This window comes from Diabrotica virgifera, chromosome 1 (assembly GCF_917563875.1).
Source record: "Diabrotica virgifera virgifera chromosome 1, PGI_DIABVI_V3a".
Classification (NCBI taxonomy): Eukaryota; Metazoa; Arthropoda; class Insecta; order Coleoptera; family Chrysomelidae; genus Diabrotica; species Diabrotica virgifera.
This window is the reverse complement of record NC_065443.1, coordinates 143,947,190-143,963,393: the sequence shown is the minus strand read 5'-3', so window position 1 is coordinate 143,963,393 and position 16,204 is coordinate 143,947,190.

Sequence of the window (16,204 nt, the reverse complement as noted above, 5' to 3'; positions counted from 1 at the left end):
ATTACCTGACGATAACTATGAATATATATCAGCATTAAATGGATTACGGTGGGTCGTGCTGGTGCGTGTTGATTTATTAATTGGAAAAAGGTACAGAAGTAAATAAATAGGCCTGCTTTTGATATGGAATTAAAGCGATACATATTACAGAAAATCTAAGTAAAGAATATTCGAAGAAACTATAAATAGTTATAAATACGTGGCTCTAAAGGAATTTTTTTTGTATTTGTTTTGTTTTTTTATGTTTTGCAATTGTATCTATTGGTATTTGTTACGTTTGTTACGTTGATTTTAAGAAAGCATTTGACAATGTAAGACATGAAAAATTAGTCCAAATTCTAAAGACAAAAAACATAGACAAAAGAGACTTACCAATAATAACAAACCTTTACTGGAATGGAACGTTGAATTAAAGCCAGGTATATATCCAAGAACCAAAAATCATTGGGTAGACAGCTGAATAGAAGACCAGGTGTACTCTTTCCTACGGAATCCTATATTTCGTTAGTAGAAGCCACTAACATCATCAGGGATGCTAAAATGATATTAAAGATACAATGGTGAAATTAGGTATTAAAAACAACTTACTAGGGTGAGATTGTCGTCATATTGATGTTATATCTTAGTAAAGTAGTAAACACTTAGTAAAAGTAATTTTAAATTTTTTTAAAAATGTAAGTTTTACATGGTTAAAATATTTTACTAAATTTAAAAATATTTCTTAACTAAATGAGAAAATAACAACAAATTACAATTTTTAAAATATTACAATAGTTTTTTAAATTTTGCATATGGATCTAAAATGTATTCTGAATATTTTTTCAATACCTTACAGTCTAATTTAACAAAAAATTTGAGTTGTGTTTGGACCATAGACAATTAGAATAGACTAGGCATGGTATAGGCGTGGAATAGACTAGGCAAAATAGTGTAACGTGAAGCAGTCGGTAGGTGGTCTATCTATCTCTCTTTACAGCGCGATTCCGCGCCTGTGACAGACAAAGATGGCTAGACCACTAAAAATAAATATTGACCAATGACGTTCTTCATATTGGCGTTACACATCAATGCACAGAGCGGCCCATAACTTACCTTGTCTATTCTTATAAATTGAAACAGACTACTGTCAGAAAAATAAAAGGATACCCATGAACGAACATATAAAACACGCTATATTTTCCTGTCACCGTGTCACACAAAATATTGGCCAGCGAAAGTACATGTAATAATTATTGTTACATGTACTTGCACTGGACAATTTCCTTTGTGATACGGTGACAGGAAAATACAGCGTGTTTTATATGTTCGTTCATGGGTATTCTTTCATTTTTCCGACTGTATATGACTTGTACACACTTCTAAATAGGTGAAACCGGCAAACAGGTGTATGTTCTCAAAGAAATTGAAAGTGTGTAAAGTTTGCCGGTTTGACCTATTCTTATTATGTCTATGGTTTGGACCCACTCAAGCATATTTTCTGGCTACGTGCCTGATGGATACAGAAGAAAACTAACACGTAAGTATTGCGAGAAATGGGCAAAGAATGCGAAATAATAAACACAATAAAAATAAGAAAGTTACAAAATCTGGGACACGTAATGAGGGCACGTAATGAAATGCTAAGACTGATAATACATGGAAATATGGCGGAAGGAGTATAATAAGACGGAGAGTGTTGTGGTTGAAGAATTTAAAGAACTGGTTTAAATATTATAGAATTCGTCAGAGCAGTGGTTGATAGAGTAAAGATAGTGATGATGATATCCAACCTCCGATTGGGAGACGGCACTTAAAGAAGAAGAAAGGAATTGCGTAAGGGAGAGGATAAAAAATAAAGAAATCAGAGAACGCATAGGAACAGAAGGTATAATAATGGTTAATATACAACAAAAGGTACTCATATGGTAGAGAGGGACAACGGAACAACCGACATGAATGGAATTTTGGCGTGAGACAACATCGAAGCTCCCGACGAAAATTTCAAAGTTTCAAGGAAAGGAAACTAAAATTAAAAATTAAAAAATGCTGAACAATATAGCATGAGTTACATTCAGCAGAATAGACAAGGCGAAAACGGCGGGTTCGAAGGGAAAAATATCCCCATGAGATTTTTTTGCATAATCACATTCGTGAGACATTCCAGAATAAGGTTGAAGAAGTCGCCCACGCGAAAAGTGGGCCAATTTTTTTTTAGCAATTTTTTTTAATCAAATTGCAAGAATCAATATTTTTGGCCCGAACAATTTTTTCTTTAATTTTTTGGACCATTCTGGACAAAAAATATCTCTTAAGATTTTTCTCTAAAGCTGATCGTTTTCGACTTATAAGCAATTTAAAATTGAAAAAAACGAAAAATAACCGCGTCAATACGATCTAACCGCTCATTGTTATTAATTCAAAATAACAGCTTAGTAGTAAATTAATGACGCAGATTTCTTCAGGATCATGTAGCGGAGACTTTAAACTTTGATTTAGTGACTTTCTGACTTTCATGATAATAATTTTTAACCGAGTTATTAAGTCTTAAAAATGGCCATTTTTGCGTTTTTCAAATTTTAAATTGCTTATAACTCGAAAAAGATCAACTTTAGAGAAAAATTATAAGAGACCTTTTTTGTCCATAATGGTCCAATAAACCTAAAAAAAATTAGTCCGGGCCAAAAAATATTGATTTTTACAATTTGATTAAAAAAAATTGTTAAAAAAAAAATTGGCCCACTTTTCACTTGGGCGACTTCTTGAACCTTATTCTGGGATGTATCACGAATGTGATTATGCAAAAATATCTCATGGGAATATTTTTCGCAACGAACCCGCCGTTTCCGCCTTGTCTAGAAGGTATGATGTGTAAATATATAAATAATTAAATTTTTCATATAATATTTTTAATTACTTACATAGTCTTTCATTTGATAGGTATAGTGAACCTCGAATTGACACTATGGCTAGCCATTTTTCAAATGGCTAGTAGCTGTGTGATAGGCTATAGATTATGTAGGAATGTAGGTACTTTAGAAAGGAACTACAACGTTAGCGGGGTTTTATTGTTTCATATGGTCAATGGACCTATAAATATGAAAAAACCGCGGAGTGCTACCATTTAAAGGGGTGCGTTTTTGAGAAAGGGGTGAATTAGTCCCTAGGCACAGGTGCATTAGGGTGAGTTCTATGCACTTTTGGTACAAATACGTCTACAGAAAAATTTGTCCAGGTTAAATTCACTATCGAAATATCACCTTTTAAAGTCAAAAATATTATGTTTTACAAAAATATATTAAAAAAAAAAGCAAAAAAAAACACGAAAGAAAGCAATTTTATTTTTTTGCCTCATAACTTTTTTCCACGGCGATATAGGTATAGGTAGGGATTGCTTCACAGAAAACAAACTTCCATACTTCGTCTTTAAAATGACGTTTGGTAGAATTCTCTAGGATTTATAATTTTCGAAATATGAATTTTAATTTTTTTTCTGCTCACAGCATTTTTGGTCATTTTCCCCATTGTTTCACAAACATTGTTCTGTAACTTTTTTCTACGCATTTCTGGGCATATGCAATGGTACATTTAGTAGGAAGAGAAGTAAATTACCATTAAAATGGTCAAAGAGAAGTAAATTACCAGTATTGTTTACGATTATTTTTAAATTTCTCATTATAACATTTTTTATTGTGCATTTAGGTATTATATACATTGTAGAATGAAAAAGAAAACTTATTTTCTTTAATTTAAAATAATGTATTGCAAAAAATTCTACGATTATTTTTAAACAAGATATCCGTAGGATATCCAAGGGTATTCAAAATTTGAAAAAAAATTTGAAATTTTAAGCTTCTATAACAATTTGCCGATATCGTTCTCGATCTTGCGCGGCATGTAATAGTTGGTCTGCTGATAAGCCAGTCGATTGACGAAGGTTTCGGAGCCATGAATATTTTTTCTAACCAATTCCTCTTTTTCCGTCGATCTTTCCATTGAGTATTAACTGCAGCATCCTGTATCTGCTACCTCTTATTATGTGCCCCAGATATTCAAGTTTTCTCTTTTTTATCATATTGATTAAGTCACCTTCGCCTTGACTTAATCTGTTTAAGACTTCTCTGTTTGAAATGCGTTGAACTCAAGATATTCTGAGCATTCTACGATATGACCACATCTCGAAGGCTTCTAATTTGTTCATCATGTTAACCTTCATGATCCAGGATTCACATCCATATAGTAATACAGGATACACATAACATTTTAGGAACTTGATTCTTAGTTGTAAGTTCAGGTGAGAGTTGCTCAGAATAGATCCAAGTTTCATAAATGCTACTCTTGCAATTTCTATACGAGTTTTAATTTCTTCATCTGGATTAAGTGTCTCGTTTATCCAACATCCTAGGTATTTAAAATGGTTAACTTTTGTTTTTGGTTCATTCTGACAATTAGTTGCATATGGCCGACGTCTTGTTTACTAACCACAAGTAACTTTGTCTTTGTTGTATTTCTGGTAAGTCCGTTATTGGAGCATTCTTTAGTGACTCGATCTATAAGGAATTGAAGATCTTCGATACTTTCAGCCATGATCGCCGTGTCGTCTGCATATCTGATGCTTTTAATAGTTTCTTCCCCGATTCTAACTCCACATTGTCCTTCCAAGGATTCGTTAAAAATCACTTCTGAGTATGCGTTAAACAATGTTAAGGATAACACATAACCCTGTCTGACATCTCTTTGAATGCAAATTTTGTCTGTTTCTTTTCCGTCTACCAGAATAGAAGCTTCTTGATTCCAATATAGATGTTGTAAAAGTCTCAGATCTTTATCAACTATTCCAATAATTTCTAGATATTCAAACAGTCTATCATGTTGAACCCTATCAAACGGCTTCTCAAAATCTATAAAGCAGACGTAAATTGGTTTCTGTACTTCCCATGATCGTTGAAGTAATGTTAGCATTGAGAACAAAGCTTCCCTTGTTCCCAATCCTTCTCTGAAACCGAATTGTTTGTTTCCCATTGTCTCTTCACATTTGTAATTGATTGATTCTATTAAGAATACTTTTTAATACTTCACTATAATACCTACGTACATATATTTTATTATATTTCAATGGGATGTTATTCAAAGTATTAGGTGAAATACGCTCTACAATAAATAACATTAAAAATAAATCGTCATCTGGGACTGATGGCCTCACTCTTAAAATGTTTTCTGCTCTACCTGATTGCACTTTAAACCATATTACTACCTTAATAAACAGGTCATTCGAAACTGGGGTTTTTCCAAGCTGCCTTAAGACAGCGATAATTATTCCTATACACAAAGAGGCGATAAAGATCTTGCTTCGAATTATCGCCCTATTGCACTCCTGCCCACGTTGTCGAAGATAATTGAAAGTCTGGTAAAAAAAAGAATCTTATCTTTTCTGTTGAAATACAAATTGCTTACTCCACATCAATTTGGATTCCTGAGTGACAAATGCACGAATGATGCTATGTTCTTCCTTTTCGATCATGTTTACTCCAGTCTAAACAACCATCACTCTACAGCAACAATTTTCTGTGATTTCTCTAAAGCATTCGATTGTGTATACCATAACACCTTGACTGACAAATTACACTATGGATTTATGGGAAAGGCTCTTAAATGGCTTAAATCATATCTTAATAAAAGAAGTCAGTTTGTAAGGGTTGACACGAAGACGTCTTCTTGCATACCATTAGAATATGGGGTACCTCAGGGTTCAGTTCTAGGCCCTATATTGTTTCTGATATACATAAATGACATCTCTAGTCTGAACATTAAAGGTAAAATATGTCTCTTTGCACATGATACTAGTATTACTTGGAGTAACACGGATATTATGGATCTTCGCAATACCATAGCTACAGACCTAGTCACCATTAAATCGTGGTGCGATTCGAATCTCCTGTTATTTAACTTTTCTAAAACCAAAGTCCTACCTTACAACAGTATGATGCAACCTTTAGTACTTAATAACAACAGTCTAGAGGTAGTTGAGTCGGTGAAGTTCTTAGGGCTTATTGTGGATAAGTCTCTAAAATGGAACTTGCACATTGATGCCTTACACAAAAAATTAAGTTCTGCTTGTTTTGCGCTAAGATCAGTTGCTACGGCAATGAATTTGTCAACATCTAGGACCGTTTATTATGCCCTTTTTGAGTCTCATCTTCGGTACGCCCTTCCATTCTGGGGTACGTGTTGTGCGACTCAATTTGAGCGTATTTTTAAACTACAAAAGAGAGCTCTTCGTTACTCCCTGAGACTCAATAGCAGAGTTCATTGCCAAGAATTCTTTAAAAAATGTAAAATATTAACTCTTCCTTCTTTGTTTGTTTTTGAATCCGTTTGTTTAATCCGCAAACATGCATCAGAAGGTCCAGAGAGACCCACTCACAACTATCCCCTTAGAAACGTGGAGCATAATCTTTATCTGCCAACCCCATGGTCTGAACTGGTTAAGTGCTCTATACTATACAATTCGAGAAAAATGTACAATCACCTGCCATCTAACATCAAATCTATTGCAGCATTTCCCGCTTTTCACAAGGCCTTGAAAGCTTATTTGCTGGAGAGAGCTTTTTATACAGTGAATGACTTTTTTATAAACGATTTGAATTCAGCAAATTGACTTGCAGGATTATTACTTTCGAGTACTTTTATACATATTTGCAGCAGCATAGAACTTTTGATTTACTTTCCCTTTACCTTTTCCTCGTTCGCCTTCTTTTTGCTCTGACGTTGTATACATATTGTTTGCAAAATTTTTAATTTTTTAATGTGTACTTAATAACTATAAAATTATATTAAGTAGTATAACTCACGCCATTTACTTGGTGTCTGTTTCTGTTTTTGTTTTGTTTGTAGTTTTTTATTATTTTTTGTTTTTTATTGTATTTTTTTATTTTGTATAAGCTTTGTCCACAAATTGGTAAAATTTTTTGACAATCAAGCATACCTTACTTACTTACTTACTTACTTCATTTGTATTAATTATCTTTTTTACTTGAATCATAATATATAAAAAATAACATTTATACAAAAGTTGCAGTATGCAACCTTTATTTTTAGTAACATTTCAAGGCAGGCCTATTTTTCATTGAAAAAAGATAGTGAAAGTTGTGTGAGTGGGAAGAGAATGGGGAATAATAACCCGGCTATCCTGGTAGGAAGCAAATTAGAGCCATTACGGCGTAATACTCGCAGCGATATTAACTTGTTCAAGGGTAATGGCGGCAAATTCAATGTAACAGATATGATGGATACCCATGACGGGAAACCATGGGGAGGTGCGAAAATTACTTTTCCTTTGAATTAATTACTTACGCACTTTTCGAGCCTTGGTGTAAGAAGACATTAACAAATGAAGCTTTAAAAATAAAATATATTAAAAATATGAGCATGTGAAATATTCTTTTAATTAATTTAAAATTGCCTTTATTGACTGTGTAAATTGACTGTATTAAAAACATGTATTACGGACTAAGGAAACATTTGTAATATTTAAATATATAAAGAATACTTATTCTTTTATGCTGTCACATATATCGATGATAAATATTTAACTGTTAACTCACACAACCTAATACACCCCTTATTTGGAACGTAGTTCTACATGTCTGCTGAAAAATGATGTTATTGTAGTAAATAACGATATCATTATGAGTAGGTACCATACAAAAGAAAATGAAAAGATTATTTTACATTCTTAAATGCATTTCTTTAGATGGCTTCTTCATATTTTTCTTCTTGTCAATACTTCACATTTGTCCTATCGCTTCTAGATAATGTATTAGATAAAGAATAGCAACTACATCTTTAATTCCCTTCTTCCCTCTTCATATTTCGCTCTTACCACCAGCATTACCACCTCGTCCGATAACTCCATAAGCCTGCTCTGGCTATTCTTTGCTAATAGTTTCATTATTTTCTCGGTGCGCTTTGCCGCCCCCACTTTATTATGTAGTTCCTCCACCATTTTTATTTTTAGTTTTGGGTTTTGGCTAGTCTTCGCCATTTACTTATGCCTGTGTCCCTACGCTCCTCTTACTACAGTTGTACCCACAGTCCCACAGTTAATTTTGCTTGCGTTTCTGTTGTTTTTCAAGCATCGTATAATCCTCTCCTTTTTCTCAGTTCCCCTGTAGTACCACACACTTATTATTTAATATATTTTTTTCTATTTCGTACCAAATCTTCCGTACCTTTGTGGCAACCTGTTTAGTCCCATTCTTCGTATTTGCCACCGTCTTTGTTAGATTAACTAACACGTCGACGCATGCTCCCGTTTTTGAAATTCCTTTCTATGCTTTTCCTGTTTTTAGATTTATGTTCATTTTATTCTTACTCTTATCAGCTCCTATTTCTGGCTTTTCATGTAATTTACTTTACATTCTTTTATTAATATTGGCCAAGCATTTCCTCTCATCATTACTATGTCATCCCCATGTCATTTTTTCCTTTTGTCCGTCTCTTTTGCCTTATTTTTTCCTCCTCCTGACTGTCCTCTTCTTTCTCTTCGGCTATTGCTGCTAGTCTCCCTTCACCAGGTATCCAACATAGACTCTTTTACCACCATACTTACCTTCATTTTTATTAAATATTTATGTTCTTTTCAGGAATTTTTCGGTCGGTTTTTCGATCCAATGTTCTCCCATATTCCGCCAAGTCTATAGATTTTTCTTGAGTTATAAGTTTTTCCTCTTTTTAGATTTATGTTGCTTTTATTCTTACTCCCATCAGCTCCTATTTCTGGATCTTCATGTAATTTACTTTACATTCTTTTATTATTATTGGTCAAAAATTTCCTCTCATCATTACTGTATACCGTTTTCTTCTCGCTACCTTCCACCTTCACTTTTTTCCCATGTCATTTTTTTCCTTTTTTCCGTCTCTTTTGCCTTATCTTTTTTCTCCTCCTGACTGTCCTTCTCTGTCTCTTCGGTTATTGCTGCTAGCCTCACTTTACCAGGTACCCAACATAGACTCTTTTACCACCACACTTACCTTAATTTTTATTAAATATTTATGTTCTTTTCAGGAATTTTTCGTTCGGTTTTTCGATCCAATGTTCTCCCATATTCCGCCAAGACTATAGATTTTTCTTGAGCTATAAGTTTTTCCTCTTTTTAGATTTATGTTGCTTTTATACTTATTTCCATCAGCTCCTATTTCTTGCTCTCCATGTAATTTTCTTTTCATTCTTTGATTAATATTGGTCAACCATGTCATGTTTTTCCTTTTGTCCGTCTCTTTTGCCTTATCTTTTTCCTCCTCCTGACTGTCCTTCTCTGTCTCTTCGGGTATTGCTTCTAGCCTCTCTTCACCAGGTACAGGGCTGCTTTATCCATTAGGCAATATAGGCAGTTGCCTAGGGCGGCAAACTATGAGAGGGCGGCAAAAATACTGTACAAAAAATATTTGTATATAAAAATTAAAATCGAATAACATTTAAGTACATCTACATAGTACATCCATCAATGGAATATAAGTGGGCATTCATTTCTAGAAAACAAATTGCATTTCCTTAACACTAGATATTCATTCAAAAAGGACAGAATTCGTAAATTGCGTTTTTTCCTGTTATTTACTATGGGAACACTAACAGGATAATTTCACTGTAATCATTGCATGTGGTTTCTTTTTAAAGATAAATCACATGCTACGATTTTTCTGATATTCTCTGATATTTTCTTCTTCTCATTTTCTTACTTCTAATTTTCAAATATTCTTAAGTTAAAGTTGATTTCCTGTAATTGAATGAACTATATTTCAATAAAGTCATCCTAGAAACGCAGCTCATAAAAATTGGCAATATAATTTTAAATTCATCTTCTTTAAAATATAAAATATTTGTCTGAATTATCAATATGAATGAGTCAGATAAAATTAAATAATTAGAAGAATTTTTTACAAAGCAACAAAAACAAAATTTGTTTAATTTATAAATGTTTTTTTTATTTTGATAACGATTTTGATTCCGAAGTGAAAGTCGAAACGTCAAATATACTTGATTTCAAACTCAAATTGTGGCTTATTCCCAATAGTACATTATTTGACGGTTTTTGCTGTATATTTTAAAGAACCGTTTGGATTGACATGAAATTTGGCATACGCATAGCCAACATGTCAAAGAAAAAAGTGATATTGTGCCGATGAGTGCTTTTGCCCTGGGGGTGACTTTCACCCCTTCTCGTGGGTGAAAAAATATATGTCCAAAATAAGTTCGGAATTCGATAAACTAATTCTAAGCAACTTTTATTCCATACAGTTTTTTCACTAAGTCAATATTTTTCGAGTTATTTGCGAGTGAATATGTTCATTTTTTAACAAAACAAACACGTTTTTAGACAAGTTTTCGCAAAATAATTAAAAAAGTAAGTATTTTATCGAAAAAACTATTCTTAGCAAAAATAGAGCTTGTAAAAAAATGAAAAAAAGGGTGTATACATGAAGTCTTTTAACCTAGTAGAAGCAGAGTTGTAGCTAAAGAAAAAGGGTCCATATTCCATATTCGCCAAATTTCAAATAAATATATTTCAACGTGAAATAACCATAATTACACTTTTATACAAAATAACTTTTTTATAATAAAACCTTTTTATTATTTATAGGGAAGAATATAAAATAATTTAACGATAAACGATTTAACGATAACATGCTTAAAATTCCAAATATTACACTCTAATAAAAATGTACTTTTTCCGCAAATCGCCAGGAAATTTTGACATTCCTGTCAAAATTTCTTGAAGAAAAAGTCAGGACTTCCTTACTGTAAGGAAATGTCATTTCCTTACTGTAAGGAAATGATATTTCCGTACAGTTGTTAGTGTTCTACATAAATGATAGAAAACACATTGCTATTAAAACCTTGTAAATTACCTTAATCATTAAATTTTCTTTATCTGGAGCTTCCTGGATAAATTTTTCAATTTCTTCCTTCGTTAAAATCTTAGATTTCTTTGCCCTATAACCTTGAGCTTGCCGTTTCAATAAAGAACGAAGTTTTGAGTATGTAGATATATCTACATTGTGTTTAAGTGCAAGGGTTGACTTCAGCATTGAATAATTGGCCCATAATGTTGAAGATTTCATCTTTAAACAAAGGTCTAGGAAGTATGCCATTACAACATTTTCTGAGAAAGAACTCGTATTTTTACTCATGCGATAATCCATAAAACGTCTGTATGCATTTTCGTACTTTTCTCTTGATTTCTTTGGCAATAATTCTAATGAAGCAGTATTCACTGCCTCAACCAGCTCTGGAGGAGTCCCAGGAATGGAAATTTCATCATCACTTATCATTTTACTTTCGAGAACACCAGCAATTAAATTTATAAGCGTCAAGTTTGACAATTCAACCTCAATACGTTTCCATAGTAACCCAAGTAATTTTATTAGGAATTTCAAAGCACCATTTATTTGGGAATAAAATTATCGCGTTTTTTTTAAATCAATCAATATCTGTCGAATTTTAAACGATTTGCGGAAAAATAGTATGTTTACCTCGTAGGAAAAGCCACATTCCTGGACTCTGTGTTGCTAAGTCTCGGCTTGCACCTCGACTTAGCAATCTTCACAGTCGTCCAGGAATGTTAAGCTTTTCCTACCCGGTAAACAATGTACTATTTATAATATCACGGTTTTGTTATTGTACATATAGGATACAACATGTTTGGAAAGAATAATTAACTTATAAAATATGAATTTTTAGTAGGTGTGTTAACTGTTATTTATAATTATGATTCCGAAAATTACACTAGTATAAAATAGTATTTTTTATAATACCACGGTTGTTTAAAATGGTATATACAATTTTAAGTATATAAACTTTTAATTACAGTATAACCTGCCATATCCGGACCTGTCATATCCGGACCTCCCCATATCCGGACGGTTCTGCACCGTCCGGATCTACCGAAATCTACCGAGAAAGGCAGTCCTGCTGTTGGACAACGCACTAAAAGATGGCGAAATAATGTATTATAGAATCTATAAAACGTGTCTATCGACGAAAGTTATTGACGGCGTTGATTACTGGAATGTATGAACGAGAAAACGTTTCAGAGACTGTAAAAGAAGTAGTGGTCTTGATATCTGGATTTTTTCATATCCGGATCGGTCTGTCGCCACATTGATCCGTATATGGCAGGTTTGACTGTATTTAAACAATTAAAAAAGATACGCAACAGCCAAGTTCCAACTGGGGACCTCTCGATCTGCAGTCTAATGCCACTGAGGCACCATCAATTTGTAGATATCGATTTATTAACGTACTTTAAAATATCATTGCATTAGCCACATTTTTAAAATAGTTTGAAATTAAAAAAAAATCGATTTATCCATACAGTGTGATTGGTCAGTGAGGTAAAGCTTTGTAGATCCGTTATAAGTAATAGATAGTAATAAAAGTTAATAACACAAATTGTAGCCAACTTTGATTACAGATTGATAATCAGTAATCGTAAATTGTAAGTTTTAGACAATTATTCAGTCATGGCTTTCTTAAAATTTGGAAAGATTTAGACCCGTAATTTTTAATAATTTTGCTCTGAAAAATGAAAATATCTCGAAAACTAATAAATTTACACATAGCGAATGTTATACAAAAATTATAGTATGGTAATGGTACTTTTCGATAATGATATAAAATACAGGGTGTTCTATTTAAAATTACTGAGAAAATAATGTACTTGCGTTTTGACTCACCCTGTATTCAATATAAAGAAAATTAGCAAAACAACCATTTACGAAAATTTTGACAATAAGTAAAAAAATATGACGTCAATAAACCATTGACCTTGTGCTTGCTTTTATTTATACAGGTAGTTAATCTTGTTACAATTTTCATATAAAATTGGTTATAACTTTGTAAATACCCCGTATAACATACCAAACCTTTATATTTTTGTAATCAAAAAGTTACGAAGTTTTCGAATATAAAATAAAATACAGGGTATTCTATTAAAAAAAAACATATGTTTGGTCTGCCACTATGTTATCGAACACCCTGTAACATTCTAACTAATTTTGTAATGTGAAGCTCAAAGTTCGCTACAATTTTTGTTATTAAGTTTTATCGCTATATATTACTATAACGGATCTACGGAGTTTCATCCCACTAATTATTAATCACTCTGTAGAATAGCAGTTAAATATTGCATTGTTAGCTAGTTCTAAGCTATCCTGAAAATTTCAGGTGTCTAGGTAGCCTAGAACTATTTTTAAAATGTATTACAAAATTTGCGGAGTCCGTGACACCAACCAACCCAAGTATATAAAAAGGTTTTAAAAAATGAAGCACTTTTTGGAAAAAACTCATTACAACTTTTTTAAAGAATAAAAAGCTTTATTTCTATTTTTATAAAAAAAGGATTCTAGTATCAAATGTGCGCAAGTTACGCTCAAAATACAGTTGGTCCCTTTTGATTTGGCAAAAAAAAAAATCGGGAAAATCACCCCCTAATTAACAACTTAAATAAAATTAATCGTTACCGCTTCACAAGTTGCTTTATTTATATTGTGTTTATATGATCTGTCAGTTTCACTGATTCAACGTGTTTATTTTTGAAAAAAATTGGTTTTAAAGTAAAATTTGAAAAATTTTTAATTTTGAAAAAAATTGCTTTTTTTTTCAAAATAACTTAAAAATTATTAGTAATACCAAAAATCTTAAAGAGTAATGAAATGTACTGTAATGAAATGTTTTGCTTTTCTGGATATTTTAGATTCTTTGTTTTCCTGATAGACAAAAATTGGTTATGTTATGGCTGTTTAAAGTTTGCATACATTTGGGATTAGTGACTCGTTCAAGCCATTTTAACTACAGCCTTTTAAAAAATAAGCACTTTGAACAGATGAAATTTACAGATTGTATAAAGATTAAATAAGTAAAGTAACTTGTGAAGCGGTAACGATTAATTTTATTTGGGATGCCAATTAGGAGATGCTTTTCGCGATTCTTTTTACCAAAAACTAAAAGGGACCAACAATAGTTTGAGCGTAACTCACTTACTTTTAATGTTAGAAGTTTTTTTAAAAAACAAAATTAACTTTTTTTTAAACACTTTAAAAAAGTTGTAATGAGTGTTCCCCAAAAAGTGTTCCGTGCTTTGGTTATTTCTCGATGAAATATTTGATTTGGAATTTGACGAATAAGAATCTACTTTTCATTAGCTACAACTTTGCTTCTACTGGGTCTACAGACTTCGTACAAACACCATTTTTTTCACTTTTTTATGAGAAGGGATGAAACTCACCCCCAGGGCAAAAGCACATAATGGCACAATATCACTTTTTTTCTTTGACTTATTAGCTATGTGTATGCCAAATTTCATGTCAATCTAAGCGGTTCTTTAAAATTCAGAGATTTTGAAATATTTTACCGTTAAAGATCGTACTACAAATAAAATAGTAAATTTTATTTTGGATTTCTCATGCCGGCGCCGGCGCCGATAAGAAGACAACAATGAAATCACCTATTTTTACATTGGTCCGCATGTATACTTATTTCAGCTTCTATTTCCCTTCAGGCATCGGCTTTAAGTTGTTTTTTAAAATAGTCTTTATTTTCCACGGAAAACATCAATAAGTTTGAATAAGTTTGATAACATTTCCTTCCGACTCCATTACACTATAACAAAAATTTTCGACTTAAGCGCGCCAAAACCAACAAATCTTTCGGAAAACCGTCCAAATACACATTGCGAACCATCAAAGTATTCGTTCAAAAACCGACAAAAGTTGGATCGTAATGCGCCGTGTGCGCGCCGATCTGCGCTCATATGTATACATACCTTAATGGTAGGGGAGCCTAAAAGGGATTTCCAAGAAAAAAAAATTGATCCTTAAAAATACTCGAAATTGTCAGATTAAGATAAGGTAAGTTAAGTACATACAGAAGAGTGTATATTTCAATATTTAAAAAATCTGACGATTCGAGTGGGGTGTACGAAAATGACCGAGTCAAAATTTCACAACAAAAGCGAATATTTCGCGAAATGAACGTCAGATCGAAAAACTAAAAACTACCTGTTCAAATTTTTTCAAGAATCTATCGAAAGATACCAAACATGACCCCCACGAAGAGGGGTGGGTGGTAAATTTAAAATTTTAAATACAAATCCCGCGATATTTCGCAAAATAAACATCAGATCGAAAAACTGCAAAATACACTTATTCAATATTTTTGAAAAATCTATCGAATAGTACCAAATACGACCCCCAATGGAGGTGGGGTGGGGGTTTCTTTAAAATCTTAAATAGGGCCCCCATTTTTTATTGCAGATTTGGATTCTCTGCGTAAAAATACGCAACTTTTATTCAAAACATTTTTTCGAATTATGGATAAATTGCGCTATAATCGGGAAAAACAATTGTTGGAAATGGAAAATTAACTTAAAAAATGGAAAGTCCCCACTAAAATAGAAAATTTTACTTAACTTTTTTTGGTTTTAGGACAGCCGAGTGAAGTTGGCACCTCTAAATACGATTTTTTCAAAAATTTTATTTTTTTTAATTGTCCATCAAATGTCCACTCTTGTCCAGCAAAAATTTTTTTGTCCACCTTTTGTTTACGAGATACTAAAAAAACGTGAAATACGGCCCAACACCCCGAAGTCAAAAAAACGTCGTAAAAACTGATACGTTTGATTGTCCAACTGTTGTCCACACTTGTCCAGGAATTTTTTTTAATTGTTCACCTTTTATTTATTTAAATTAGCAATAATTATCGTTTGTTAGTAATAATGCCAAAAAATGAGAATTTTTGGAAATTTTGTTTCACGTTTGATTGTCCATCGAATGTCCACCCTTGCCCAGCAAAAATTTTTTTTGTCCACCTTTTGTTTACGAGATACTAAAAAAACGTGAAATAAGGTCCAATACTCCGAAGTCAAAAAAACGTCGTAAAAACTGATACGTTTGATTGTCCAACTGTTGTCCACACTTGTCCAGGCATTTTTTTTAATTGTCCACCTTTTGTTTATTTAAATTAGCAATAATTATTGTTTGTTAGTAAAAATGACAAAAAATGAGAATTTTTGGAATTTTTTTTTCACGTTTGATTGTCCGTCGAATGTCCACCCTTGTCCAGCAAAAAGTTTTTTTGTCCACCTTTTTTGAAAAATATATTTTAAAATAATCTTTCGGACCGGGAAAAAGTACAGTTTTCCGAATTCGAGATAAAGTCGTCAAAACTGAC